Below are 16131 nucleotides of genomic sequence, written 5' to 3' on the forward strand. Positions count from 1 at the left end.
ATTACCAATCTTGAGGAATCCATTTGAGATCTAGGCTGTAAGGATCTGGAGAGGCGGGCTTGTTTAGATTTTTCTGTGCATCTGCGGATCAGTGTGTTGAGTCTCACCCGATTTGCTCAGTTTGAAGTGTCGTGTGTGTCTCTTAGGAACAGGGCACCCCTCTAGGGGGTTATATCTAGCGACTCGTGGTAAGTCGATGTTCAAGAGCTAAAAAATGTTTGTGTGGAGGGTCTGTGAAGAGTCGCTGTTCTTTTGTTTTTTGATATGGAGTCTCCCTACTCAAGTGCAGTCAGAGCATTTATCCCAAGACCAATGTAGTGTGATCATTGTCAAGCATTTGGTCCTGTTTCAAGTGTTTGCAGAAGGGAGAAGCCGTTGAAAAGATCATATCATGTGTTATAAACATAATGAAAATGTGACATGTTGCAATTCTGGTGTGAACCATGAAGCCACGTCTTTCGAATGCCCCTCAAGGACGAAAGAGAATGAGGTGGCCAGTCAGGGCTGTCCAGAGCATTTCATATGGTGCAGCTGTTAAAAAGGTTTGAGGATTTTAATGGTGCACCTGAAAAGTTCATGGTGGTGGATAGGCCTTTACAGACATTTTAAAGGTTAAGAGGATGGACTTTGTGGCCTTTATAGCTGTGGTGATTAATGGCCCTCCAAGCTGGAGACAAGGTCCAGGAAGATAGAAATCATTGTGGACGCGGGAGGAGCGGTTCCTGGGGCTGAAGGATTTCTCGGTGAAGGCATTACATGGAATATTGTCACAAGCCGTACTACCCCCCCAGGTCCTAGAGCCTGAGAAGGGAGATATGGAGATTTGAAAGAAGGAAGAAGAAGTTATGTTTTGTCAATGTGCTATTTTTATTTGGGTGGATTAAGTTAGTTTCCCTATTACGTATGGATTTTCTTTTTTATCTACTTTTGGTTTCAACCCGTCCAGTTGGTGGCAGCAATATACCTTTTGGGGTTGTAGTCCGCCATAAAACCTACAGACGAAGAAGAAGCACAATGAGGCGCGATGCCACTGTACCACCACTGTCAACGGTAAGTTTGAAAATGTTTTTTTTTTTAGCAAATGAAAAAATTAACACTTAAATATCACATTTACATAAGTATTCAGACCCATTGCTATGAGACTCAAAATTGATCTCAGGTGCATCCTGTTTCCATTGATCATCCTTGAGGTATTTCTACAACTTGATTGGAGTCCACCTGTGGAAAATTAAATTGATTGGACATGATTTGGAAAGGCACACATAAGGTCCCACAGTTGACAATGCATGTCAGAACAAAAACCAAGCCATGAGGTCGAAGGAATTGTCCGTCGAGCTCCGAGACAGAATTGTGTCGAGGCACAGATCTGGGGAAGGGTAGCAAAAAAAACCCATCTCTGCAGCACTCCACCAATCAGGCTTTTATGGTAGAGTGGCCAGACGGAAGCCACTCGTCAGTAAAAGGTACATGACAGCCTGCTTGGAGTTTGCCAAAAGGCACCTAAGATTCTCTGGTCTGATGAACCCAAGATTGAACTCCTTGACCTGATAGTAACTTCCGGCGCCGACAGAGATGGCCGCCTCGCTTCGCATCCCTAGGAAACTATGCAGTATTTAGTTTTTACAAGCATTTCACTACACTCGCATTAACATCTGTTAACCATGTGTATGTGGCAAATCAAATTTGATTTGATTTGAATGCAAAGCGTCACGTCTGGAGGAAACCTGGCACCATCTCTACGGTGAAGTGTGGTGGTGGCAGCATGCTTTGGGGATGTTTTCAGCGGCAGGGACTAGGAGACTAATCAGGATTGAGGGAAATATCCATGGAGAAAAGTACAGAGATCCTGGATGAGCCCTCCAGAGCGCTCAGGACCTCATTCTCCAACAGGACAACGACGCTAAGCACACAGCCAAGCACAAAGTGCAGGAGAGGCTTCGGGACAAGTCTCTGAATGTCCTTGAGTGGCCCAGCCAGAGCCCGGACTTGAACCCGAACCTCAGGAAGTCCAGTGGGGTGTAGTCGACCCATCGACGGGTGTAAGCAGCATCAGCCTCTTCCCCTGACTGCCGGCAGACCTCCACCTACTTGACCTGCCTGTTGTAGGTTAATCCTATGATGCAAAATGTATGCTTTATAGCTGGATCTGTCTAAACAAGCCATGCATGGTATGGGGTAAACTGTTGCTAGCATAGCTAGCTACCTTCATAAGAAGTCTGTTTCAAGACGTTTTGGTTGCTGAATAAATACATTTGAACATCAACCAATGTGTTAGTTTCTCTTTTTAAGTTATCCCAAGAGTTTACATTGCAGTTAACAGGCAGCTAAGTTAGCAACGCAATCGCAGTATTAATTTCTTTTTTTTATTACCTATTCTAGCTAGATAATGTTATCGACGCTGGTAGAGAAGCAGGTACAGGGAGTGACCGTTTAATTATCAACGGACATGGAACAAGACAGGACAGCGTCTGGACAAGAACACATAGCAACATTAATGCAGAACCAGGGAACAAACGGGGAGCAGATAGTTATAGATGGGGCAATCAACAAATGGAAGGTGAGTCCAGGTGAGTCTAATGAGCGCTGCTGTGAGTAATGATGGTGACAGGTGTGCGTAATGAAGGGCAGCCTGGCACCCTCGAGAGCGGGAGCAGGGATGACAGTACTATCAAAGACGACTCCTTTCTTAGAAGAGTTAGTTTAATATGACTGTTCAGGTATCACTACGGTCTCTTGCTTCTTCTGCCAGCAAAGACAGTCAAGGCAACAGCCATTAATGATGTCAGGTGGTAGCCTGTTTTACTTTGCAATTGTCTTGAAGGAAGTTATTGTTCTTCTACTTTTCCTGGCTGGCAAAGTACCAGGATGTTTTGAGAGCCATTTTGAATCTGAATTTAGAAACTGAATTTGAAAACTGAATTTGAAAATCTGAACCGGAATGTTAACTTGAAACTATAGTTTGTAAAGTTGATAGACAAAAGATGAATGCAATATCTGTGTGCACTGAAATCGCTACATAGACCCACACCATTCACCTTGTGTCAATTGACTCTTCATGTATAAGAAAGTCAGAGGTGTTGAATTACAAGTTAACGACTGATCATTTATTTGCTAAATTGATTGTAGTATTTTACCACCTCTGCTTAGCTAAGTTATTTCTCTGTGTGAGATAAGAGTGGATAAACTTAGTGCAGTGGAAGGATCCAGCGTCCGCGCATTTCCTCTGGGCAGAAGTGCCCTGTGTGGATTCTGGAAAACCAACTTCCATTTGACCAGAAACTACCATGGCAAAACATAACCGCCCTTTAAAAGATATCGTCAGCACTAGAGTATGGGAAACTTTTCTCCCTGTAGTTATTTCATTTTCATTCAATCAGCATTTCCACAATAGTGAAAAAAATAAAGCATACTGATGTGCTCTTCCAATAAAGATATGCACCAACGAAGAAGAATCTTGCCCTCATGCTAGCGACTACGTAACCGTTGAAGATTTCAAAAGGTTGCCAACAACAACATGTGAACTAAAAACATTATCTCTCGCTCTCTCTCGCACGCAATATAAATAATGTTTGTGTATGGCATGCTGTCACTTATCCCCCCCCCAACATTCTGCACTCAGCAAGGATGCCTGTGCCTCTCCACATCTCTGTGCTGGAGTTCTAACACTTTCACTCTCCTTAGGGACCTATGTGTGCCTCCCCCAACCCCTCTTTTACGCTGCTGCTGCTACTCTCTATTTATCTTATATGCATATATCTTATATCTTATACTTTAACTATACATTCATGTACATACTACCTCAATTGGCCCGACCAACCAGTGCTCCCGCACATTGGCTAACTGGGCTATCTGCATTGTGTCCCACCACCCGCCAACCCCTCTTTTTACACTACTGCTACCCTCTGTTCATCATATATGCATAGTCACTTTAACCATATCTACATGTACATACTACCTCAATAAGCCTGACTAACAGGTGTCTGTATATAGCCTTGCCACTCTTATTTTCAAATGTCTTTTTACTGTTGTTTTATTTCTTTACTTACCTACACACACACACACACACACACACACACACACACACACACACACACACACACACACACACACACACACACACACACACACACACACACACACACACACACACACACACACACACACACACACACACACAGGGGCAAAGGGAAGTGAGGGATCCTGCGAAACGCTCTATCTTCCTATAGACTGGCTCACTGGCTGGGTTCCTGGGGGAGCCCTTGTTTCCATGGTGACACACCTCAGTATGAAGCCCTTCCAGGGAGAGAGAGAGTACTTAGTAGAATGCTGGATCGCAGACATTGCTGACCTGCTAATGGACATCTTGCTTAGACGGTTATAACTGTCTCTTTGCTGCGGTGGTTCAGACGTGTCAAAGAGCATAGAATCATGTCTTTACTATGCTTCAGAGAGGGAGAGGGAAGATCTCAAGGAAATAAGAATACTTCAATAGGATTGCGTTTTGTCCCTTACAATAAAAGATTGCAGTTTTGAAACTGCAGTAAAAGTGCAGTAACTGCAGTCAACTGTGGTATTTTGGATGCAGTAATTGCAGAATAACTGCAGTTACACTGCAAAATTACTGCAGTAAAAAAAAAATGTTATTTTGGATGCAGTAGGTGTAGCATACTGCAGTTATACTGCACTCTAACTGCAGTGTACTGCAGTTATACTGCACTCTAACTGCCATCTTTTTTCATAAGGGCTCAGATATATCAAAGACAGTCTGTATGGCTGGAAATGGAAATTACATGACAGACAGGCCTTATTATCGCTAAATATTAGTCCAATACCACGGAATTTCCCTCCCGTAAAAACCTTTGAAGCTGCTTCTCTGTTCCTCTCCTTGGAAGAGGGCATACAGTGTATATCAGGTGTGTTTTTACATTGAATATGATATTTTCTGGCCTTGGTATATCACTAGCAATACAGACTTTCTCCAGAAAATTCACATCTTTGGCTATCTGCTCTGGCTCTGAAACTTTTCTGTGGGGAATGAAAAGCGCAGCAAAAGAAGTCCATTTTATTTTATTAAACTTTATTTTATGTTACTTAGCTAAAGGCAATTTTATTTGTAGTTACATGACATACAGTGAATTTGGAAAGTATTCAGACCACTTGACTTTTTCCATATTTTGTTACATTACTGCCCAAGTATAAAATTGATGAAAAAATTACAATTATCCTCATCAATCCACACATAATACCCCATAATGACAAAGCAAAAACAGTTAATTTTTTAAATTTTTGCTCATATATATTTTTTTAAACTGACATAACATTTACATAATTATTCAGACCCTTCACTCAGTGCTTTGTTGAAGCACCTTTGGCAGCAATTACAGCCTCGAGTCTTCTTGGTTATGACGCTACAAGCTTGGCACAACTGTATTTGGGTGGTTTCTCACATTTGTCTATGCAGATCCTCTCAAGCTCTGTCACACTGGATGGGGAGCGTCACTGCACAACTATTTTCATGTCTTTCCAGAGATGTCTGATCGGGTTCAAGTCCAAGCTCTAGTTGGACCACTCAAGAACATTCAGAGACTTGTCTCGAAGCCACTCCTGTGTTGTCTTGGCTGTGTGCTCAGGGTCATTGTCCTGTTGAAATGTGAACCTTCGCCCCAGCCTGAGGTCTTGAGTGCTCTGGAGCAAGTTTTCATCAAGGACCTCTCTGTACCTTGCTCCGTTCATCTTTCCTTCAATCTGGACTATTCTCCCAGTCCCTGCTGCTGGAAAACAACCCCACTGCATGATGCTGCCACCACCATGCTTCACTTAAGAATGTTATTGGCCAGGTGATGAGCGGTTCCTGGTTTCCTCCAGACGTGACACTTGGCATTCAGGCCAAAGAGTTCAATCTTGGTTTCATCAGACCAGAGAATCTTGTTTTTCAAGGTCTAAGAGTCCTTTAGGTGTCTTTTGGCAAACTCTAAGCGGGATGTCATGTGCGCTTCACTGACGAGTGGCTTAGATCTGGCCACTCTAGCATAAATGCCTGATTGGTGGAGTGCTGCAGAGATGGTTGCCCTTCTGGAAGGTTCTAACATCTCCACAGAGGAACTCTGGAGCTCTTTCAGAGGTACCATTGGGTTCTTGGTCACCTCCCTGAGCAAGCCCCTTCTCCCCCAATTGCTTAGTTTGGCTGGGCGGCCAGCTCTAGGAAGAGTCTTGGTGGTTTCAAACTTCTTCCATTTAAGAATGATGCAGGCCACTGTGTTCTTGGGGACCTTCAATGCTGCAGACATTTTTTGGTACCCTTCCCCAGATCTGTGCCTCGACACAAACCTGTCGAGGAGCTCTACGGACACTTCCTTCATCCACATGGCTTGGTCTTTGCTCTGACATGCACTGTCAACTGTGGGACCTTGTATAGACAGGTGTGTGCCTTTCCAAATCATGTCCAATCAATTACATTTTCCACAGGTGGACTCCAATCCAGTTGTAGAAACATCTCAAGGATGATCAAGGGAAACAGGATGTACCTGAGCTCGAAGGGGTCGGAATACTTATGTAAATAAGGTTTTTATTATTTTTATATGTATATATATATATATAATACACACACACACACACACACACACACACACTTTATCACTTTATCACTTTATTTTAAGAATGTAAAATGTCAGAATAATAGTAGAGAGAATGACTTATTTCAGCTTTCATTTCTTTCATCACATTCCCAGTGGGTCAGAAGTTTACATACACTCAATTAGTATTTGGTAGCATTGCCTTTAAATTGTTTAACTTGGGTTAAACGTTTTGGCTAGCCTTCCACAAGCTTCCCACAATAAGTTGGGTGAATTTTGGCTCCTTCCTCCTGACAGAGCTGGTGTAACTGAGTCAGTTTTGTAGGTCTCCGTGCTCGCATGTGCTTTTTAATTTCTGCCCACAAATATTCTATAGGATTCAGGGCTTTGAGGTGGCCACTCCAATACCTTGACTTTGTTGTCCTTAAGCCATTTTGCCACAACTTTGGAACTATGCTTGGGGTCATCGTCCATTGGAAGACCCATTTGCGACCAAGCTTTAACTTCCTGACCAATGTCTTGAGATGTTGCTTCAATATATCCACATAATTTTTCTCCTTCATGATGCCATCTATTTTGTGAAGTGCAGCAGTCCCTCCTGAAGCAAAGCACCCCCACAACATGATGCTGCCACCCCTGTGCTTCACGGTTGGGATGGTGTTCTTCGGCTTGCAAGCCTCTCCCTTTTCCTCCAAACATAACGATGGTCATTATGGCCAAACAGTTCTAATATTGTTTCATCATAATTTCTCCAAAAGGTATTACCTTTGTCCCCATGTGCAGTTGCAAACTGTAGTCTGGCTTTTTTATGGCGGTTTCTTCCTTGCTGAGTGGTCTTTCAGGTTATGTCAACTCGTTTTACTGTGGCTATAGATACTTATGTACCTGTTTTCTCCAGCATCTTCACAAGGTCCTTTGCTGGTTTGATTTGCACTTTTTACAACAAACTACGTTCATCTCTAGGAGACAGAACGCGTATTCTTCCTGAGTGATAAGATGGCTGCGTGGTCCCATGGTGTTTATACTTGCGTACTATTGTTTGTACAGATGAACGTGGTAGCTTCAGGTGTTTAGAAATTGCTTCCAAGGATGAACCAGACTTGTTAAGGTCTACAATTATTTTCTGAGGTCTTGGCTGATTTCTTTTGATTTTCCCATGATTTCAAGCAAAGAGGCCCTGAGTTTGAAGGTAGGCCTTAAAATACATCCACAGGTACACCTCCAATTGACTCAAATGATGTCAATTAGCCTATCAGAAGCTTCTAAAGCCATTACATCGTTTTCTGGAATTTTCCATGCTGTTTAAAGGCACTGTCAACTTAGTGTATGTAAACTTCTGACCCACTGGAATTGTGATACAGTGAATTATAAGTGAAATGACTATCCTTGACTATCCTACCGATCCTCGACTTCGGCGATGTCATCTACAAAATAGCTTCCAATACTCTACTCAGCAAACTGGATGCAGTTTATCACAGTGCCATCCGTTTTGTTACTAAAGCACCTTATACCACCCACCACAGCGGCCTGTATGCTCTAGTCGGCTGGCCCTCGCTACATATTCGTCGCCAGACCCACTGGCTCCAGGTCATCTATAAGTCCGTGCTAGGTAAAGCTCCGCCTTATCTCAGTTCACTGGTCACGATGGCAATACCCACCCTTAGCACGCGATCCAGCAGGTGTATCTCACTGATCATCCCTAAAGCGAACACCTCATTTGGCCGCCTTTCGTTCCAGTTCTCTGCTGCCTGTGACTGGAACGAATTGCAAAAATCGCTGAAGTTGGAGACTTTTATCTCCCTCACCAACTTCAAACATCAGCTATCTGAGCAGCTAATAGCCCACCCAATTTTACCTACCTCATCCCCATACTGTTTATATTAATTTACTTTTCTGCTCTTTTTCACACCAATATCTCTACCTGTACATGACCATCTGATCATTTATCACTCCAGTGTTAATCTGCAATATTGTAATTATTCGCTTACCTCCTCATGCCCTTTGCACACAATGTATATAGACTCTTTTTTTCTACTGTGTTATTGACTTGTTAATTGTTTACTCCATGTGTAACTCTGTGTTGTCTCTTCACACTGCTATGCTTTATCTTGGCCAGGTCGCAGTTGCAAATGAGAACTTGTTCTCAACTAGCCTACCTGGTTAAATAAAGGTGAAATAAAAATTTTAAAAAATTAAAAATAATCTGTCTGTTAACAATTGTTGGAAAATGTACTTGTCCTGCACAAAGTATATGTCCTAACCGACTTGCCAAAACTATAGTTTGTTAACAAGAAATTTGTGGAGTGGTTGAAAAATCTGTTTTAGTGACGCCAACCTAAATGTATGTATTCCGACTTCAACTGTGTGTGTGTGTGTGTGTGTGTGTGTGTGTGTGTGTGTGTGTGTGTGTGTGTGTGTGTTCAGAAATGTCTAAACCTGTTTTGCTTGTCATTATGGTGTATTGTGTGTAGATTGATGAGGAACAACATGAATTTAATCCATTTCAGAATGAGGCTGTAACGTAACAAGATGTGGAAAAAGTGATGGGGTCTGAATACTTTCCGAATGCACAGTATTTGTTTCTCTGCTCTGACTGTGTAGTGTTTCTGTGGGGCTGTGGCAAATACAACTAAACGTGCAGCATACAGAGTACTTTGTTTTATTTCATTCAACTTTATTTTATTTTACTTTCAAGTTTGTTTAATTTCCTGAAAAGGCAAGACTTGCGATCTGTGAGAAAATGTGTGGGTTTGGTTCTACTAAAATATAAAAGCTTGTTAATGTAATTTCTAATAATGTAGCAATACAACACACCATACATACTTTATGTGTCATGAAGCTAAGTGAAAGAGACATGTTTTGGTGGAAATAAAGTGAACAAGCTCATCTGCATGATAAATCCAACTGTTCCATTCATAAGTGGGTTGTTTCACGTGGCTTCACTGCTGGGGTGTCTCTACACGCCACATAGCTCCCTCATTTATAGTTTTGTGCGAAAAAGTCTCCTCTCCTCCTCCTTCCATCTTTCTCTCTTCAATCTCCTTTAAACAGTCAGACAGCTGGGCTTCATCACCTCGGGGTTTGTTGCTAGAGTGTTTAAGTATGGTCCTTTTAACCTCTAACTGTGCCCTTCCTCAACCAATTGACACTACTATCCCTGTATTTCTTTCAGGGCTCAACCTATGGCTCTAACTCTAACACGATTAAATTACAGTGACACATGAGCACTTCTGGAGGTTTGCAGGGCAGGCCCATGCAAGCTTAGAGTCATATATTCACACAGACACATGATGTATGCAAGGCAAGCACAAAGCAGTATATTGTTGATGAGTTTAAAAGTTATTGTGTGTTCTGTGTGTGGGGAGTACTGTATGTTTAAAGGACGCGCTATGCTACGTGTGTGTGTGTGTGTGTGTGTGTGTGTGTGTGTGTGTGTGTGTGTGTGTGTGTGTGTGTGTGTGTGTGTGTGTGTGTGGTGTGTGTGTGTATGCCTCAACATTGACAGTGCTCTAACTCCTCTAGCTCCACAATAAGAGAGGGTGCAGGCCATAAAAAACATAAAATGTTTATTTTTGATACTGTCGCAAAGCTAACTCAAAATCAGCATTTTACGATGAAAATATCATGATCATTAGAAAGCAAATTACGGACCCCTCTTTAAATCTGCGTATTTCTACAAAACTCCGTTGTCCTGAGACTGCACAGAACTGCAAGGACCTCGGATCAATGGAGACACTCAAGTTTTTGAATCCTGTATCTCTCGACACATTCACAAAGATAGTCATGTGCCTACTGGACTATTCCAACTAAACTACTAAAAGAGCGCCTTCCTGTGCTTGGCCCTCCTATAACCTCCTAACCGTTCCCTATCCTCTGGATGTGTACCAAACTCCCTAACAACGGCAGTAATAAATCCTCTCATGAAAAAGCCAAATCTTGCCCGGAAAATTAAAAACACTATTGGCCTATATCGAATCTCCCGTTCGTCTATACATTTAAAAAAAAAGATGTTGCACAGAAACTCACTGCCTTCCTGAAGACAAATAATGTGTAATTAGTGTCTTAATAATTAGACCCCATCATTGTGCTGAGACAGCACTCGTGGAGGTGGTAAATTGGCTTTTAATGGCATCAAACCATGGCTCTGCATGTGTTCTCATGCTCCTAGACGTTAATGCCGCTTTTGACACCAATCAATCACCACATTATTTTGGAGAGATTTGAAACCCTAATTGGTTTACAAGGACAAGTTCTTGTTTGGTTTAGATCTAATCTGTCAGAAAGATATGATTCCGTCTGTGTGGATGGTTTGTCCTCATAGAAATCAATGTTAAGTTTCGGTGTTCCTCAAGGTTCCGTTTAAGACCACTATTGTTTTTACTATATATTCTACCTCTTGGTGATGTCATTCGGGAAACACAATGTCAACTTTCACTGATATGCGGACGACACACAGCTGTACATTTAGATGAAATATGGGGAAGCCCAAAAATTGCCTACCCTGGAAGCCTGGACACATAAGGAAGTGGATGGTGACCAATGTTTTACTTTTAAACTCAGACAAAACAGAGATGCTAGTGCTGGGTACCAAGAAACAAAGATATCTGCTGTTTGATCTGACAATGGACTTGATGGTTGTACAGTCATGTCAAATAAAACTGTGAAGGACCTCTGTGTTACTCTGGACCCAGATCTCTCATTTGACAAACATATCAAGAACATTTCAAGGGTAGCTTTTATCCATCTTCGTAAAATTGCAAAACTCAGAAACATTTTGTCCAAAAAATGTGGCAGAAAAGCTAATCCATGCTTTTGTCACTTCTAGATTAGACTACTGCAATGCTGTAGTCTCCGGCTACCCGGATGATAAAGCACTAAAGACATTTCAGTTATTGCTAAATACGGCTGCTAGAGTCTTGACTAGAACCAAAAATATTGATCATATTACTTTAGTGCTCGCATCTCTACACTGGCTTCCTGTTGATGGCTAGGGCTAATTTCAAGGTTTTACTGCTACAAAAGCATTACATGGACTCCTACCTATCTCTCCGATTTGGTCCTGCCGTAAATACCTACACGTACGCTATGGTCACAAGACGCAGGCATCCTTATTGTCCCTAGGAATTTCTAAGCAAGCAGCTGGAGGAAGAGCTTTCTCCTATAGTGCTCCATTTGTATGGAATAGTCTGCCTATCCATGTGAGAGTCGCAAATTTGGTCTTGTCCTTTAAGTCTTTAATGAAGACTCATCTCTTCAGTAGGTCCTATGATTGAGTGTTGTCTGGCCCAGGGGTGCGAAGGAGAATGGCAAGGCACTGGAGTGACGAACCGCCCGTGCTGTCTCTGCCTGGCCGGCTCCCCTTTCCACTGGGATTTTCTGCCTTTGACCCTATTACGGGGGATGAGTCACTGTCTTACTAGAGCTCATATAAAAGGGGTGCGTCAAGTCGTGCCATGCTTTTTCCCCCGCTATACTCGACTTGAGTAGGTTCTGATCTTCTTGTCCAGTTTTATGCCCCCTCGGGTGGTGGAGGAGAACTTTGTGGGCTATACTGAGCTTTCTCTCGAGGTAGTAAGTTGGTGGTCTGTTGATATCCCTCTAGTGGTGTGGGGGCTGTGCTTTGGCAACGTGGGTGGGGTTATATCCTGCCTGGTTGTTCCTGTCCGAGGGTATCGTCGGACAGGGCCACAGTGTCTCCCAACCCCCCCTGTCTCAGCCTCCAGTATCTATGCTGTGATTGTCTGTGCTGGGGGACTAGGGTCAGTCTGTCCTATCTGGTGAAGTTATCCTGTCTATCTGGTGTCCTGTATGAACTTAAGTATGATCCCTCTAATTTCCCCATCTCTCACTCCCTTCCCGGTGGACCTGAGCCCTAGGACCATGCCTCAGGACTACCTGGCCTGATGAATACTGGCTGTCTCCGTCCCCAGTCCACCTGGTCATGCTGCTTCTCCAGTTTTAACTGTTCTGCCTGTGGCTATGGAACCCTGATCTGTTCATCGGACGTGCTACCTTGTTTTGAGCCTGCTGTTTTCGACACTCTTTCCTTCTCCCTCTCCATCTCTCTCTCTTGCTCTCTCTTTCTCCCTCCCTCTCTACCGCAATTGCTGTCTTGACCTCTGAATGCTCGGCTAAAAAGCCAACTGACATTTACTCCTGAGGTGCTGATCTGTTGCACCTTCTAAAACCACTGTGATTAATATTTGACCATGCTGGTCATCTATGAATGTTTGAACATCTTGTAGAACTATCTGGCCCTAATGGCCATATACTCTTATAATCTCGGCACAGCCAGAAGAGGACTGGCTACCCCTGAGAGCCTGGTTCCTCTCTAGGTTTCTTCCTAGGTTTCTGACTTTCTGGGGAGTTTTTCCTAGCCACTGTGCTTCTACATCTGCATTGCTTGATGTTTGGTGTTTTAGGCTGGGTTTCTGTATAAGCACTCTGTGACATCTGTTGATGTAAAAGGGCTTTGTAAATGTGTGTGTGTGTGTTTGTGTGTGTGTGTGTGTGTGTGTGTGTGTGTGTGTGTGTGTGTGTGTGTGTGTGTGTGTGTGTGTGTGTGTGTGTGTGTGTGTGTGTGTGTGTGTGTGTGTGTGTGTGGGGGCGGGCGGGTGGGTGTGTGTTTGAGTTGTCCCTCCAGGGGATTGAGATAGTCTGGTTCCAAGGCCTTGACCATGACCGTCTGACCGTTCTCTCCTGAGTCATCCCTCCCTCTGGTCCATCTCAGAACTGCCTGTCTGTCTACAGCGGTAGTAGACCTATTTGTCTAACCTCATTGGATGACCTCTCAATAGTTGTGTTTTATCCCACAATCCTTAGCCTGCTCCTCTCCTTTCCTTTCCTCCTCGCTCTCACTCTTGCTCGCTCTCTCCTCTCTACCATCCCTCCTTCTCTCTCAGTGGTAGTCAGTGAGTGACTAAAGCGTGAACACATTAGCACAAATCAGGGTAATAATCGGGTGGAAGTAATACTTGTGCCAGTAGCTACCAGCAGGTGTATCAATGTGTGATGGGGCTAATAAAAGGTTCCCTTTCAGATTGTGATCACATTGGTGATCAAACACCATAACCCCAAAGTCTCTCTGTTTGTTGATCTCAATCAGGGATTTCAAGATCAATCAGATAGTTTGTAGTTTATAGCGTTCCCATTTGAATTTTCCCAGGCCTATTTATCTGTCATGTCAACATATGATCATTGTGACAGCTCATCATTTCATGAATCGTGGATATGAAGAACGTATTTTCTGTCCTCACGTTCTCTCTTATATTTCTGATGTTTTTTTATTTCTGAAAGCTAAGGATAGCTTACGCTATAAATCATTAGATGCGTCTTTCAGTACAACATAAGTCAGGTATCTTAATTTGATATCTCTGTTGTTACTGAGAATTTTCCTGTGCCACAGGAAATTCAAATGAGCCTTGTGATTTACATACATTCGCTGAAAACCCACAGTTTTCTATCACTCTCGCTCATTCAAGTGCTAAAGCACCAGACAGAATAAATGTCCTACTTGTAACGTTCGTCTTCGTCCTCCTCTGACGAGGAGTAAGAAATGTCAGACCAATGCGCAGCTTGGTAAGTGTTCATCCTTTTAATAAACTGAACTAAACACAAAGTAACAACCGAGAACAACCGAAACAGCTCCGTCAGGTGCAACACACTAAACAGAAAATAGAAAACAATCACCCACGAAACACAATAGAAAACAAGCTCCCTAAATATGGTTCTCAATCAGGGACAACGATTGACAGCTGCCTCTGATTGAGAACCATACCAGGCCAAACACAGAAATAGCAAATCATAGAAAAGCGATCATAGACAACCCACCCAACTCACGCCCTGACCATACTAAAACAAAGACATAATAAAAGAACTAAGGTCAGAACGTGACACTACTATTGTAGGTCCTACTACCGCAACATTAAAATGTATCTGAGCTGCAGCCATACACATCAACAACTGTTATTGTATATAGATTAAATACCACAAGATAGATATGAACGATTAACCATATATATATATATACAGTATACATACCGTACCAGTCAAAAGTTTGGACACACTTACTCTTTCCAGCGTCTTCAAAACTATGAAATAACACATATGGAATCATGTAGTAACCAAAAAAGTGTTAAACAAATCTAAATATATGTTCTATTTGAGATTCTTCATAGTAGCCACCCTCTGTCTTGATGCCAGCTTTGCACACTGGACACAGGAGACAAAGGGCTGTGAGACATTTGTTTTTTCTTTTTTTAATTTCACCTTTATTTAAACAGGTAGGCTAGTTGAGAACAAGTTCTCATTTGCAACTGCGACCTGGCCAAGATAAAGCATAGCAGTGTGAACAGACAACAACACAGAATTACACATGGAGTAAACAATAAACAATAAACAAGTCAATAACAGAGTAGAAAAAAAAGAATCTATATACATTGTGTGCAAAAGGCATGAGGAGGTAGGCAATAAATAGGCCATAGGAGTGAAAAATTACAATTTTGCAGATTAACACTGGAGTGATAAATGATCAGATGAACATGTGCAGGTAGAGATACTGGTGTGCAAAAGAGCAGAAAAGTAAATAAAATAAAAACAGTAAGGGGATGAGGTAGGTAAATTGGGTGGGCTATATACCGATGGACTATGTACAGCTGCAGCGATCAGTTATCTGCTCAGATAGCTGATGTTTAAAGTTGGTGAGGGAGACAAAAGTCTCCAACTTCAGAGATTTTTGCAATTCGTTCCAGTCGCAGGCAGCAGAGAACTGGAAGGCAAGTGAGGTTTTGGCTTTAGGGATGATCAGTGAGATACACCTTCTGGATCGCGTGCTACGGGTGGGTGTTGCCATCGTGACCAGTGAACTGAGATAAGGCGGAGCTTTACCTAGCATAGACTTGTAGATGACCTGGAGTCAGTGGGTCTGGCGACGAACATGTAGCGAGGGCCAGCCGACTAGAGTATACAGGTCGCAGTGGTGGGTGGTATAAGGTGCTTTAGTAACAAAACGGATGGCACTGTGATAAACTGCATCCAGTTTGCTGAGTAGAGTATTGGAAGCTATTTTGTAGATGACGTCGCCGAAGTCGAGGATCGGTAGGATAGTCAGTTTTACTAGGGTAAGTTATGCGGCGTGAGTGAAGGAGGCTTTGTTGCGGAATAGAAAGCCGACTCTAGATTTGATTTGGATTGGAGATGTTTGATATGAGTCTGGAAGGAGAGTTTGCAGTCTAGCCAGACACCTAGGTACTTATAGATGTCCACATATTCTAGGTCGGAACCATCCAGGGTGTTGATGCTAGTCGGGCGTGCGGGTGCAGGCAGCGAACGGTTGAAAAGCATGCCTTTGGTTTTACTAGGATTTAAGAGTAGTTGGAGGCCACAGAAGGAGTGTTGTATGGCATTGAAGCTCGTTTGGAGGTTAGATAGCACAGTGTCCAAGGAAGGGCCAGAAGTATACAGAATGGTGTCGTCTGCGTAGAGGTGGATCAGGGAATTGCCCGCAGCAGGAGCAACATCATTGATATATGCAAAGAAAAGAGTCGGTCCGAAAATTGAA

This window comes from Oncorhynchus mykiss, chromosome 3 (genome assembly GCF_013265735.2).
Source record: "Oncorhynchus mykiss isolate Arlee chromosome 3, USDA_OmykA_1.1, whole genome shotgun sequence".
NCBI lineage: Eukaryota > Metazoa > Chordata > Actinopteri > Salmoniformes > Salmonidae > Oncorhynchus > Oncorhynchus mykiss.